Consider the following 10,230-nt stretch of genomic DNA (forward strand, 5'->3'; position numbering starts at 1 on the left):
TGTAATGAAACAGAAAACTATCATATGCATCTCATGATCTTGGTGTATAAACAGAATTGTTTTAGTAGTTTGCCAGATTTCTTAATGTGGTTAAGCCAGGAGTAAAGGTGAATTCTGTTAGCTTATCCTGGACCACTGGATTCTCTATTCTTGTGTGATAAAACTTTAAGGGCTGAAAGTTGTTAATGTCATGATAACACAACATAAAGCTACTTGGATTTTCATGTCACACTCTTCCAGTGTAGTCTCTTGGGAGGTTTTCTTTTTTGATTCCATTTCTGATATCAGAGGTTCATTATTTTTATGCACTGATAATATTTTTTAATGTTGCAGGTGCTGAGAAAGTGCTTTGTAATCCTGGTTAGGTCATGGGCCTGTATGTGGGAATTTTAGTCAGTTCACCTCTTTGAAATTCTCATCTCTCTTCTTAAACTACCCGGTAATAAACCTGGCTCATATCATGGCTTTATTCTTTGAAGAAAAATTCATGAAGCAATTTGAAAATGTGATCTCAAATACTCAGTAGGATTAAAGTTATTAAAAAAGCAACCTATAACATCAGTATTTCTTTCTTAATGTAACAGAAGTGTTCCCAAAGAGCTGTGTTTATTTTTTAATTGAGTTGTATTGAAATTGGACTAGAAAAATTTGCAATGTGGTTCTTTTAATTGGATGACTTAATTTAAATTCTTATGAATAAAAAATTGAAGATGTAAGTTTTACTTAGCTCAGGTGTGTGTGTGTGCATGTGCATGTGTGTGAGCTGGTTCAAAATAAGTCTGTTAGAGGTCCTGTCCCTGAAGAGCTTTATGGCTGCCACCCGTATATATAATTCAAAATAAAAACAATATTAAATAATAGAAAATTCTGATTTTTGTTATGATGATAATAACTAAAGCTTTCTTTGAAATATAGTTTGTACTTTTTTTCAACAAATATCTTCACAGGGCATTGCTTTACTGATGCCTTAAGCACATGGCATTGTGTGAATGTAGGTACCTGCATCAAGATTGCTCAGTTTTAATAAAATTAACCACGTATTGACAAACCTCTGCCTCAACTCTAAGCAAAGCTTCGGAGCTTCCAAGCTACTTGATTTTATAAGTGTTTGTTGTTAACCTAATTTATCCTCTTAGTCTCAGTGGGAAGGAGAAAATTTCAGTGAAATATGTGCTCAGTTTCTTGTTTGGTCCCTAATGAAATTTGTACTCGAAAAGGCTTAGTGTTTTGGAAAATTTTTAGCATTAAAAAGAAATATTTGGGGCTTCCCTGGTGGCTCAGCGGTTAAGAATCCTCCTGCCAGTGCAGGAGATACGGGTTCGAGCCCTGGTCCAGGAAGATCCCACATGCTGCGGAGCAACTAAGCCCACAACTACTGAGCCCACGTGCCTAGAGCCCCTGCTCCACAACAAGAGAGGCTACTGCAATGAGAAGCCTGCACACCGCAAGGAAGAGTAGCCCCTGCTCGCCACAACTAGAGAAAGCCCACACACAGCAACGAAGACCCAACGCAGGCAAAAAAAAAAAAAAAAGAAAAAAAAGAAATATTTGACTGCACTTATTTTTAAACCAAAATAAAAAACCTCTAGTGAAAAAGTCCAAACCATAGAGTTAAAGAACTTTCCAATAATAATCCCGAAAGAAAAATTAAAGTGCTTGTTTCCTAGATAATTATTGTTTTTGGATAATCTCGTAGAGCCTAGTATGGGGAGACTATTATGAGTTTCTCCATTAAATTTGTTCTTGCTGCACATTAATGCCTAGTGTTTTATAGGCTTGCAGTTGTCTTTTTGGGGAGGTTTATACAGTTTCCAGCTGACCTGGTGGTGAGCAGAAGCTAATGAACTAAACTCAGTGCTTACCAACATGACTGTATTTGTTTGATTTACTCTTCTGTTTAGTTGTTTTCTCTCTGCCTTTAATTTTGGATTCCAGGGCAACTAAGGGTCAATTGTGAGCACTGCCTGTGGTAGATCTTTAGCCTCAGGTTATTAAAAAAATGTGGCTTTGAACTAGAGCTACTGGAGCAAAGGACAGGAAAGAGGATGAAGTTTGCAGCCATAGATCAAAGCCAAAATCCAGAGGGAGGGAAAGAGCAGGAAAAAGAGAGTAATGACCAGTGGTGTGTTACCTAAGGTAAAACTAGAACAATTGGCTTTGTGGCAATTGGACAACTCTGGACTGGACTACTTTCATTCATTTGTATTTCTATTTCTATTATTCTATTTCTAGAATAAACTGGGCCCAGACACAGGAGACCAAACTGCTAGTCAAGGAACTGGTACTTCTTTGCTTTGTAATTATGGTCATATCTGGGTCTCGGTTTGCTCATTTGTCAAATGGGTCTTGGATGAGACTGAGACTTTGGCATGTGTTTGCATATATGTGTATCTGTGTGATCGAAAAAGCTGAAAGATTTAAATATAATTTATGCTTCATCTATTTCCAGAAATGATTTGAAGATTTCATAATATTAAAATCACCCAGAATCAGAAAGTTATATGGTATAAAAGCAGAAATAGGAGACCACATAGAAAGAAAGAGTTTCATATACCACAGAAAATGCAAAGTAGTTCTTACTAAAGTGAGCACTAAATTTAGCTCTGAGCTTCCTGGTAGCAAAGAAAAGGGCAGAACAGGATGAGTTATAGTTTTCACTTAGATAGAAAGACATATGTAAGTTCAAGTAAGGAGACCAATTTTTAAAAATTTCCTTTTACAAAGAATTTATCATATAGAACACAGGTCAGCAAACTACAGCTCATGAGTCAAATCTAGTCCTTCACCTCTTCTTGTAAATAAGGTTTTATTAGAACACAGTCATGCCTATTTGACTACGTATTATCTATGGACACTTTATTACAATAGCAGAGTTGAGTAGTTGTTACAGAGACCCTATGGTCCTCACAGCCTAAAGTATTTGGTATCTGACCCTTGCCAGAAGTAGTTTGCCACCTCCTGATAATACAACTTTCTAAAAGGAACACTAAATATAATAATGCACATTATCCCAAACGATGGCTGAAGAAGTTACTAAAACTTCTCTAACGAGATTTCTTTTATTAATACCATATAAATATCCAAGAATACAGTTTAGCTCATAATTTCATGAAGGTATGAGTGTGTATGTGTTCATGTGTGTGTTGTTCTGGCACATAAGACCAGTATACTCTAGGATCTTTGCTCCCTTAATGAATGTGTGGTGGAGCCCTGTTTAGTTCTGAAAAAAAATGTTATTTTTTAATTTCCACATTTATTGAGACAAAATTGACATATAACATTGTATAAGTTTAAAGTGCATGTGTTGAAAACAGGTCATACAACTCACTAACAAAAAGAAAAACCACCCAATCAGAAAATGTGCAGAAGACCAAAAGAGACATCTTTCCAAAGAAGATATCCAGGTGGCCAATAGGCATATAAAAAGATGCTCAACATCGCTAATTATTAGAGAGATGCAAATCAAAACTACAATGGAGTATCATCTCACACCAGTCAAAATAGCCATCATCAAAAAGTCTATAAATAATAAATGCTGGAGAGGGTGTGGAGGAAAGGGAACCCTCCTACACTGTTGGTGGGAATGTAAATTGGTGCAACTACTATGGAGCTTCCTTAAACACTAAAAATAGAGCTACCATATGATCCAGCAATCCCACTCCTGGGCATGTATCCAGAGAAAACTCTAATTTGAAAAGATACATGCACCCCAGTGTTCTCTGCAGCACTGTTTACAATAGCCAAGACATGGAAGCACCCTAAATGTCCATTGACAGATGAATGGATAAAGAAGATGTGGGGTGTGTGTGTGTGTGTGTGTGTGTGCGTGTGTGTGTGTGTGTATACACACACACACACACACACACACACACACACACACATACACACACACACACACACACACACACACACACACACATACATACATACATATACACATACACACAGTGGAATACTACTTAGCCAAAAAACAAAAAAGAATAAAATCATGCCATTTGCAGCAACATGGATGGGCTTAGAGATTATCATACTAAGTGAAGTAAATCAGAGAAAGACAAATATCATGATATCACTTATATGTGAAATCTGAAAAATGATACAAATGAACTTATTTACAAACCAGAAACAGACTCACAGACATAGAAAACAAACTTATGGTTACTAAAGGGGAAAGGGAGGGAGGGAGGGGTAAATTAGGAGTTTGGGATCAGCAGATACATAGTACTATATATAAAATAGATAAATAACAAGGTCCTTCTGTATACAGGGAACGATTATTCAATATCTTATAATAAACTATAATGAAAAAGAATCTGAAAAAGTATATGTATACATATATATAAATAACTGAATCACTTTGCTATATACCAGAAACTAACACAACATTGTAACTCAAGTATACTTCAATTGAAAAAGACTATCTGAAAGAAAAAAAATAAGGTATATGTGTTGATTTGATACACTTAATATACTGCAAAATGATTACCCCCATAGCCTTAGCTGACACCTCATTCATGTCACATAATTACCATTTCTTTTATGTGGTGAGAACACTTTTTTTGCATCTTTCAAGTACACAATAGAGTATTATTAATTATAATTACCATGAGTATTAGATCCCCAGAATTTATTCATCTTATAACTGGAAGCTTATACCCTTTAACCAACATCTCCCCATTTCCCCCAGCCCCTTGTAACCACCATTCTCTTTGTTTTTATGATTTCAGCTTTTTAGATTCCACATGTAAGTAATATTGTACAGTGTTTGTTTCCTCTGTCTGACTTATTTCACTTAGCATAATGCCCTCAAGGTCCACCAAAAAAACCTTTTAGAACTAATCAGTGAATTCAGAGTTGCATGTACAAAATCAACATACAGGAAGCAGTTGCATTTCTATACACTAATAATGAAATATCTAAAAAAGAAATAAAATAATTGAATTCACAGTAGTATCAAAAATAATAAAATACTTAGGAATAGATATAACCAAGTAGGTGGAAGAGTTGTATACTGAAAACTACAAGACTTTGATGAAAAATTGAAGACACAAACAAATGGAAATATATTCCATGTTCATGGATCGGAGGAATCAATATTATTAAAGTGTCCATACTACCCAAAACCATCTGTAGATTCAATGCAATACCTATTAAAATCCCAATGGCATTTTTCACAGAAATAGTAAAAAGTAATGCTAAAATTTGTATGGAATCACAAAAGACCCCGAATTGCCAAAACCGTCTCAGAAAGAACTGGAGGCATCATACTTCCTGATTTCAAACTATACTACAAAACTCTAGTAATCAAAACAGTATGGTACTGGCCTAAAAATAGACACATGTACTGATGGAACAGAACCGAGAGCCCAGAAGTAAACTGCTGCTGCTCTCTGGTTGTAGTGGATATTTGCTCTTCTGAGACATTGAGTGCCAACACCTTCATGTTGATAAAAGACTCCTAATTCTATTCAGATATCTATGTCTCTCTCATGCCCTCCAAGTGCTTCATGGGATCCCTCCCCCCCCCCCATATTCCCATTTTCCCCTCCACCCATATTCCAAGGGGTAGACCATGATTAACTCAAATCAGTCAGCATATTCTATCCCTCTGGCCACAGTGCTTGATTGAGGTTTTAGGCACAGGACCAGTTCAGGACAATAATTGTGAGTAGAGATTTTTTTCTAGAAGCTGTGTAAGATATATTTGTTTCATGCCAGACACAAACAAGAAAGCATGGAGTCTGCAGAAGCCAAAGGCTGACATTGTGTGTCATTTAGAAGTAACCTTTGACGGAAGCAGATATAGGGGAAAGGCAAAGAAGAAAATGGTAAATAAAGGAGTGTTTCCTAGATCAAGCCTCAACTGAAAGTTACACCATCTCTGGTCTTACTGACATCATGAAGCTTAAAAGTTGTCGTTATGTAAGCCACTTATGTTACTTTTGAATGGAAAAGTAGTGATAAACTAGTTATCTTTCAATACGTATACAGAAGTGAGAGAATTTGAATAATTGGTTAGTTAACAAATATCAGAAATCTCACCTGAACTTTTGGTTAAATCAAATTCTCATAGGAGAAATCTCTGAAAATGCCTAGATGGTAGAGATAATGTGGGCTGAGTTTATGTGCTGTATGTGCTTGATGGACAGTTAGCAAAGGTAACATTATCTTAGGAAAACTAAATGTATTCTCCCTTAGAGAGTCATTTTACTTTGCAGAAAGGAGGGCTTCAAGGAATACTTCAAACTTAAAAAGAAAAGAGCTTTATCAGAGCCTTCATTGAATAATGATTGCTCATTTTTAGTACAAATGAGGTGCAGCAGGGAGCTCTGGGAAAATAAGATTGTCATGGTAACTGATAACACTTTTTCCCTCCTGGAACTCAGGATAGTCAAAGAGGCTACACGAGGCCATGTTTCCTTAGAGACTTTTCCCAAGTAAAGGAAATAAGAAAAAGGGGGTATAAAAGGAACATCTGGCATTTGGTTGAACTCTGTTCTGCCCACGAAGACAGACTTCTAAGGAAATGCTGTTTTGCACAATTAGCTGAGCCAGGTAGGTGAAAGTGGCATCTCTCATTTATAATATACTTGACCTAATACAGGTGGACAGATGATTATTTTATAACCAAAGTCTGAGACAGTACTGCCCTGAAAAAAAATTCAGATTAAGTTTAAGATAAAAATTAAGTTCTTTATTGGCAGTATTTAACATTTAGCATGAGGAAGGATTTTTTTTTTTTTGAATTGGCTCTGGACTGAAAACTGAAAAGCAATATTTAAATGCTCCTTGAAAGGCATGTGAACTTTCTGCACCTAAGTTTTCTTACCTGTGAAATCAGTAGTTTGAACAGAATCTCTAATTTTCACACATTTCTCTCGATAAAAGCCTACAAGAAATTAAACTTGTCAACAGATACAGTTGCAGAGTCTCAGGATGGAGCCTAAGCAGGAGGCTCAGAAACAGAGCTGCTGGGCTTCCTTTTCTCTCTGTAATAGTCCTTAAGACATTTTATAGAAAATAATTGGCAGACATATGTGTTTTAAAGCTTCTGCCTTTTAAATAGTCACACATAAAATGTCTTAATTGCCCTTACCAGGAACTATTTTCCATCTGGTAGCAGCTTTCCAAATGGCTCTGGAAGGAGGAAGGAGGCATGAACTACATCAGAGTAATCAGCTCTAGGGTTGAAGGGGTTGATGTTTGACATAGACCAATTCTGCCTTCTAGCTTCTGGAAGGAAATATCCAAATTTTAGAGGTCTTGCTTTACAGATCTTTCCCTCTTATGTGAAAACAAATCTTAAGAAAACCTATACATATTTCTACTCTAAACTATGATATAATTCTTGTGAAGTTAACAGAGGTAAAATTAAATGCTGAATATGAAAGCCCTTTGAAGAGCTAAAGAGACATTTCAAATATAAACTGGTGTCTATAATATAATATATTGGCTTAAAATAAGACCTTAAGTCTAGCTGTGGGCACCACTGTAAGAATGTATTGACCAAATTTAAGATCCTTCTGCAAATGGTGTGAAATTAAATTACATTTGTAGAAATGTTAAGATGTTATTTACATATGGGTTCTACTTTATTGTCCAAGCTGGGACATTTTTGAGAATGAAAGGGAGAACTATATATAGGAATTATATATAAGTAGCAGGCATTGATTGATATACAGCAGATATAAACAGGGACAGTATTAGGAAAATCAGACATATGGTCACCCTAATGATAGTAATTTTAATGATGGCAGATCAACTGGTCTGAGTCGTACAACAACAGCATCATATGACCCTGAGTAATTTCTTGTAAATAGTCAACTCTGGTCTTCAGTTTTAAAAGACTTTTGAAACTTTGAGACAAAACAGTTACCCTTCAGTTATTTGAGAACTTTTCCAGATGCTCATGGAATTCTGAGTACTTAAGAGCTATAAAAAGAAACAAAATTGAGTTATTTGTAGTGAGGTGGATGGACCTAGAGTCTGTCATACAGAGTGAAGTAAGAAAGAGAAAAACAAATACCGTATGCTAACACATACATATGGAATCAAAAAAAAAAAAAAAAGGTCATGAAGAACCTAGGGGTAAGACGGTAATAAAGACGCAGACCTACTAGAGAGTGGACTTGAGGATATGGGGAGGGGGAAGGGTAAGCTGGAACAAAGTGAGAGAGTGGCATGGACATATATACATGACCAAACGTAAGATAGATAGCCAGTGGGAAGCAGCTGCATAGCACAGGGAGGTCAGCTCAGTGCTTTGTGACCACCTAGAGGGGTGGGATAGAGAGGGTGGGAGGGAAGGAGACACAAGAGGGAAGAGAGATGGGGACATATGTATGTGTATAACTGATTTACTTTGTTATAAAGCAGAAACTAACACACGATTGTAAAGCAATTATACTCTAATAGAGATGTTTAAAAAAAAGAGCTATACAGTGAGGCATTTACCATAGGTCCAATTTCGTATTCCACTGGATCTTACTTAGCTAAAACCAACTCACTGTCCTATTATATCATGAATACATTGTCTGACTTCAAGATACTGGTGCTCTATTCTCCATTTTAGGTCTTCATGACTTAGTATGTTCTTCTTAAATTTACAGAAGATTTCATTGGTACTGTTTCATGTGTCCCTTCTAGGAAGTTTTTTTAATCTTGCTGCTTGTTATGTTGTGCTTGGAAAGGAAATTACAAGAGTAGATTTGTCTTTACTTCATTGATTCTATTGTCCTCATTTTCTAGTATGGGTCATTGCTATGATAGATTGTTTGAATGACTTGCTTTAAAATATCTTATCGAAACATATTATACTACTCTTGGGAAAAAAAAACTTTTTCATCTGCTTTCTACCTCTCTCTCCCTCCAGTTTTATTAAATGATCCAATCACTAGTTAAGAATAGGTGATTATAGCAATGGCAAAATGACTTTGAGTAGTAGCAAAAACTATAAGTCAGTGGGTTCTCCAACCTATCTGCACATTAGAATCTTTTGGGGGACTTATAAAATCCTAATGTGCAGGCCACATCTCAGACCAGTTACATCAGAAATTCTGTGAGTGGGACCCAAACATCTGTACTTTTTCAAGTTCCCAAGTGATTCCAATTAAGCAGAGAAGGGTGAGGACCACTTCTCCAAGTACTCCATAATATGCGCTAACCCTTAAGAAAATATAGCTGTTTTAGGGACACATTTATGGAAGGGGAGTGTGTGTATATATGCAGGTAGGTGGGTGTGGGGCAGCAGGTGTGTGTATGGTATGTACGTGTATTTGGAGTATTTGACACTAATAAAACTAGGAGATTTGTGGAAAAAATCCATGTGATAAAAAAGGAGGTAGAGTAATGATACTTTCCACATCAAGACGGAGAAACTTAAAAAAATGAATATATTTTTTGCAATATATATTTCATCTGGAAAGGAAGCTTGGAAAGCACCAAAATAATACTGAAAGAATCAAAGGTAGCCCTGCCAAATCACAATAACATATTGTTGTACTTCCTATTAATCTTATTTCTAGACATGGTGGATATTTGTTAGCATGGCTGTAATCAGGTTTTATTGCTTTTAGCTTACTGGTGATGAACTCTGTCTAGGGGAAACTACTAGATATTGCTGTGGGCAGCACTATAAGAATGTATTGACCAAATTTAAGATCCTCCTGCAAACTGTGTGAAATTAAGTTACATTTGTAGAAATTTTAAGATGTTATTTACATATGGGTTCATCACACATTCATTCATCATTTTATTCATTCATTCAATAAATATTTATTGAGTTTTGGCTGAATACCAGGTGTTGGTTTAGGTACAGCAGAAAAATCTTAGCCCAGTCTTACTCTTTTGTAGTTTATCTGTGCTATACAACATGGATACTTACAAGCTTTTAATTTAGTATCTTTAAAGTTAAATATTTTTGCCAGTTAGTTTGTCTGAAATCAGAGTTCTTTAAATCACTTTTTCCTGGTGTACGGTGAGCCCTTTTAATTTGCTTTGTGCATTTTTTTTTGCCAATTAGTTTGTCTGAAATTGCCGAATTTCAGTTTGCCAGTTAGTTTGTCTGAAATTGCCAATTAGTTTGTCTGAAATTGCCAAATTGTCAAACTATTTTTGCCAATTAGTTTGTCTGAAATCAGAGTTCTTTCAATCACTTTTGCCTGGTGTACAGTGAGCCCTTTTAATTTGTGCATTTTTTTACTCTTTTTTTTTTTTTTTTTTTTTTTTTTT

Source organism: Lipotes vexillifer, unplaced genomic scaffold (genome assembly GCF_000442215.2).
Source record: "Lipotes vexillifer unplaced genomic scaffold, Lipotes_vexillifer_v1.1 scaffold279, whole genome shotgun sequence".
In the NCBI taxonomy this organism is placed as follows: domain Eukaryota; kingdom Metazoa; phylum Chordata; class Mammalia; order Artiodactyla; family Lipotidae; genus Lipotes; species Lipotes vexillifer.